General features: G+C 41.2%; 1 non-coding gene across 1 annotated transcript; it reads left to right on the top strand.

The window, feature by feature from the left end:
• The first annotated feature begins 217 nt into the window (after positions 1 to 217).
• LOC111759958 (small nucleolar RNA SNORD74) lies at positions 218 to 297 on the top strand. The gene has a single exon (XR_002793785.1). It is a non-coding gene; the product is annotated as a small nucleolar RNA SNORD74 (small nucleolar RNA).
• Positions 298 to 5,783: the final 5,486 nt, after the last annotated feature.

Raw genomic sequence — 5,783 nt, 5'->3', positions numbered from 1 at the left:
CTTCCTGAGCATACAGTACACCAATAATGGTGGTGAAGTAGGCACCCGTCCCATGGCCATAGACTGTAGTCCTCATCCTCATTATTGTCTGGCCGCTGGGAAACCAGGCAAGCATGTAGAGAGTCCATCAGGACCCCTCAGCTCTATGAAAAAAAATCAGCTTAGTCTTCTCTCTTTCAGTCGTGATATCCAGGTAAATAAGAGTCTGGCAGCTCACATGCCCTGCCTCTAATGAAGCCAATGTTGGTAGGGACATCTGACGACAATGATGAATGCCAGTAGCTCTGATGGTGGCGCATGGGCCCATGTAGCCACAGCCTTAGGCTGCGTGCACTGCTGGGAAAGGCCCCCTGTAGTTGGATAGTGCATGTGGTTCTCTAAATGACTGCTTAGCACTGGGCACCATTATTTAGGGATGCCTCTAGGCATAAATGGAATGTGGCTTTTCCTGGAATATTTTGGACAGTTATATGCCAAAGATGGATGAGCAACTGCTGAGGTTCTAAAGCCTCAGTCAAGCCTAGGCATGAGGAAACAGGCAGACCTGAGTCTGACCTGTCTCGGCAATTTTGTATTTGGTCCGTGGTAGACATTTTATATCCATGTTCATCCACTTACAGCTTGCTTGGGTCTAGAGGCAAACTTGGCAGCAATGGACGGGACAGTTTAGAAAGTACAAGGATTAGGAATTCACCTTTGTGGATAGCACAGGTAGACTTCATTTACCTCAAGGCTTCAAGGATTTTGATGACAGCCCACCACACAGCTCTTAACATTTGGAAGACAGTTGGATGGATACTCACAATACAAGAGTAAACAGTCTGAGTTTTAATTTCTATAAACTCATCTGGAGTCTAATAAATTTCTGTAAGCCAAAAAAAAAAAAAGAGTCTGGCTACTTCAAGATTTCTACCTTAGTGTTGCTAAGTGCTTGCTGGGTTGGTGAAGGACAACAAGGTACTTTAGAAATTATAACCTGGAAGCCCTTAGACCACATCTAGCTCGGAGAAATGTTTTGTTTGACCCAGAGTTTGTAAAAGCAATGAAAAGTATTGCCCACATTCTTTTTTTAAATCAGGAGATTTGGGATGAAAATTTGCACTTTGAGCTCTCTTTAAAATCTAAAGGAGTAGGAATGATGTTTCTGCAATTTCTTACGACAAAAATCATTTGCCACCTTTGGACAAGGCATTTGTTTTACTGTTCACCATGGTCCCTCCTTGCCCTGTTTCTCTAAAACCAATCTACTTTATTCATTTTTCTTTCCAGCTCAGTCTCTGTTTGGTCTGGTTGGAGGAAGGAAAAGGCAGCAAAATTATACCATCCTACTTAAGTTTTTCCTTTTTTTTTGCATGCCAAAGCCTCTACCTCATTTTTTTTCCCCAGTGTCACTAGGGGAATGGAATAAAGGAGTAAGCAACCAACAATGGAAAGTGGATTGTGTGGGTCTCCAAACCCATCCTTCTACCTTACTGAACACCATGCATTTAATTCAATGCCTGCCACTTTTCAAGCACTGTCCTACGTACTGGATATATCAGTTCCCTTCCCACTGCCTTCAAAATGAGAACACATATAGCCTGTGTGTGAAGTCTTACACTTATAGGAAAGGAAACTTTAGAATGACTTGTGGAAACAAAACAAAACAACTACAACACATCTTGGGAACTGCTGAATGAAGCCACTATACTTTCACATAGTACTTTCAAGTGATTCTGATATTCACAATTAAATGGGACTTCATGTCTGACAAAAACATCAAAATAAATAGAAAGCTTTCAAAACATTTCAGAGGATTTAACCAACTCCACGTGACAAAAAGAAACCCTCCTTACTTCAAAAAATCTCAAATGTAGGAAAAAGCCAGGCTAAATTTTGAACAATGTTCTTCTCCTTCTGTATATGAAGTCCCTCATAATTCTGACCTCTATACAAAGCCCACACTGCTGATACCAACCCACACTGGCAACTCAGGTAAAATAAGCAAATACCCCACAATTCAGTGCTCAAGTCTACATCCCCAAGGTTTCTCTGGTCGTTTCCTTGCTCTTCAAGGGCAAGGACTGTATCTTTCATAGTTCCAAGAAGTATACAGAGGGTGTGTAATAAGTAGTTTAACAAGTCTGATCATTTCCTTGTTCTCCATGGTTAAGGCTAGCCAGAATGACTATGCTGCAATATATATCTCATTGGCTCAGTCTGGATGCACACCCCACCCACCGGAGATGAGTGCTTGGTTGCCGCAGAGCTAGAACTGCCTCACAGCCTGGCTGGCTGAGACTGCTATTGGTGTGCTTTGCATGGGTGGAGCCAGGAACAAGAGGTAAATAAAGGGTATCTAGGAAAAAGCCTGTGAAACTTGAACTTATCCAAGGAGGGCAGATGGCTCTCAAAAAACATATAAAGGTAGTGGTGGCAGCTCTAGCCTGGTAGCTACCATGTTCTGGCTATCAGAAATCTTTAAAACTCCTTGAATTCCCAAGTTTGATCAGCCAGAGAGGTTATACCCTTAAATGTCTCTGGAGGCTAGGCAGGTCATCTAAATTAGGCAAAAGTGATATGGTAGGCCGTACTGTACATAAATATCGACAGCCTCTCCCGGGAGGTAGATTACACTTCACAGCCTCATTTCCAACAACTTGGCCATGGAACTTGCTTTGGCCAATGGTATAAGAACAGATGCTCTGAGAGCAAGCAAGTTTTTCTTCATGCCCGCTTTTTTCCTGCCCCAGACCTATAATGTTTCATTCAGACAGAGACTGCTCTCCAGACTCGTGCAAAAGTGAAGGTGATGTGCAACATGCAATAATGGACATGCAAGGTGAGCAAAAAATAAACCTCTCTAGTAATGACAAATGCATGAATGTGCCATTTGTCATTTGCTAGTATAGCATAACCTTCTATCCTAATTAATATACAAGTCAGATGTAAGACATTAAGGGGTAGCGGGTTAGTGGCTGAGCACATTTCCTTTTAGAGCAGTGGTTCTGAACAAAGGGTCCATGAGCTTGAATTGAAATTCAAAAAAAACATTATTTTGGGGGGGACATGTTGGTGTGGGTATGATATGTTTATTAAATAATACACAGTATAGTGTGGACTTTGTAAGGGACCCATGGTTTTCACCTGAGTTGCAAAGGGGTCTGTGGAACAAAAAAGGTTAAGAACCCCTTGTTAAGAGGGGCTGCCTTGTGGGAATACAAGTCCAGCACTGCTAGATGTAAGTACTTTTAAGTGTTGGCAATCAATTCTATTTTTTTCCCACTAACATTATGTGGACCAAACAAAACATGCCTATGGGCCACCAGTTTTCAGCCTCTGCCATTGGCTCTTAGCATTTGTAGATGGAACACATTCCTGGATCATGTTATACAAATCTACTCACAAGATTTTTAATCACATACTGTGAGACTGGTGTGCATAAGCAAATAATTTCTGAGTCAGTCTGATGGACTACCTAACATCTCCAAGGAGTGCAGCTTGTTGGTTCTGGAATGTTAAAACAAAACAAAACCAAAAAAACTCTGGAATTCTCATTAAGGGTCTGAAGGAGTCCCTTAGCTTTTTTACCTTACATTTTACTGCACCTTTTTTAACTTACATTTTACTGCACCTTAATGCAGAACTCATCTTCGCTTGTGCATGTGGGCTTGATGTAGTTCCTGCCCTACCCCTGTGACTGTATCTCATGCCATCTCCTCCCTTTCTCTCACTATACTCTACACCAGGGATAAAGTATGTTCCATGGACTGGTGTTGGTCTGAGAACTCTTTGTTGCCTCTCTGTAATGAGATAAAAAACATGAACCAGAATGTAAATTAACTACGTTATTACATATATTCTTTAGTTCAGCTGGCTTTTTTTAAATGGTTTTTTTTTATTTTTAGGTTTTTTAAATTTTTTATCTTTTTTTAAAGTTAATAGATCACACAAAAAGTTATATTGAAAAATATAAAAGGTTCCCTATACCCCACTCCTTACCCCTCACCCCCATCATTTTTTAATTGTATTTTTTTAAAGATACATAAGTTTTTTAATGTAACATTTTTTTGTGATCTAAGAGGTTCCCATATACTCCCCACTCCTCCCCCATTCCACTCCTCGCACATCAACAACCTCCCATCATTGCGGCACATTCATTGCATTTGGTGACTACATTTTGGAGCACTGCTGCACCACATGGATAATAGTTTACATTGTAGTTTACACTCTCCCCCAGTACATTCAGTGGGTTATGGCAGGATATATAATGCCCAGCATCTCTCCCTGCAATATCATTTAGGACAACTCCAAGTCCCGAAAATGCCCCCACATCACATCTCTACTTCCCTCTCCCTGCTCTCAGCAACTACTGTGGCCACTTTTTCCACATCAATGCTACAATTTCTTCCATTGCTAATCACAATTGTCCTATAGTAGAATATCAGTAAGTCTACTCTAATCCACATTTTATTCCTCCATTTGTGGACCCTGGGATGGTGATGCCCGCTCCACCTCTATATCAAGAGGTGGCTTAGATTCCACATGGAGGATGGATGCAATTCTGCTTACAGTTGTAGGCTTTCTCTGTTCCCTGGTGTGGTGGCTGACCATCTTTATCTCCCTGTTAGCTGACCTGGGTAAGTCCAACCAACCAGAGAGTAAGAGTTGCAACTCTGCTCAGCTGACCTTTTTAAATAGCAGGTCTTCTTGACAAAGGAAGTGGTGAACAGATTTACAAGCTGGTACCAGTTCCTTATCTTGTGAATGTTCTCCCTCTGTGAATTGATGCTCTGCAAAGTACAACTCCAGCCACAACACTGTCTTCCTTTCAGTTCCTCAAAATGCCGAGATCCTTCTCATCTTATTTCTATTGCATTAGTGCTTACTGTTCTCTCTGCTAGGAAAGCTCTCATCTCAACCTCCAAATGTCACCTTCTTAGGCCTTCCCTGCACAGTTCCTCTAAAGTAGCTTGACCCTTCCCCCAACCTCCAGATAGTCTCTGTCATATCACCATATTTAGTCTTATAATAGCATTTACCATTATAATGATCTTGTTTGTTTACTCCTACTTGTTAATTGTTCTTCTTACTCATTGCTAACCTGCAGCCTCTTTCACAATGCCTGGCACTAGTATTCAATATTTGTTGAATAAATAAATGAGGATTGAGTGAAGCACAAGTATTTTGGCTTAGGATAGTACCTTGTGAATGTTGTGAAGGTCAAGGAAAAAGAGCAGTATCTTCAGTGACTCACTAAAGAAGTATCAAAAAGCTTTCAGTTTGCCTGTGAGGTTGCTGTGCTTCCACCGGCAGTACTAGTGCAACTCCCTGTCCATGGCATTTTATGAGCACTTTTTTACTGGCAGGTGCTGTTATGGTATTTTTCCATTCTTTGTTGAGAACACATGATAGGAAGGTTGTTAAAGTCATCTGGTATGAGTTACAGCATCAAATTGTCAGAGAATTCTCTTTGAATAAACCAAACACAGGCTAGCCCCTGCTAAACTGGTACTGGAAGAATGAACCATCTTTCTGACTGAAACATAAATCTTGCTGGGGTACAATAACAGAAAAGAGGGGTTAGGGAACCTTAGTGCCTGCATTCTATAATGGTTGTCCCTCTTCCTGCCCTGGTAATACCAATCTGTAGCTAGAATCTAAACTTCCCTTTGGCTTCACAGAGGTCAAAAATCAAATGCTACAGGGCCCTGTATAAGGCATTAGACAGTAGAAAAGACTGTAGAAATCTTGAGCACATATGTGCTCTCTAACAAATTATTAATAAGCAGGCACAGCATTAT

Source organism: Dasypus novemcinctus, chromosome 6 (genome assembly GCF_030445035.2).
Source record: "Dasypus novemcinctus isolate mDasNov1 chromosome 6, mDasNov1.1.hap2, whole genome shotgun sequence".
Lineage (NCBI taxonomy): Eukaryota > Metazoa > Chordata > Mammalia > Cingulata > Dasypodidae > Dasypus > Dasypus novemcinctus.
Note: the sequence above shows the minus strand (reverse complement) of the source record. Positions and strands in the feature narration are given on the sequence as shown.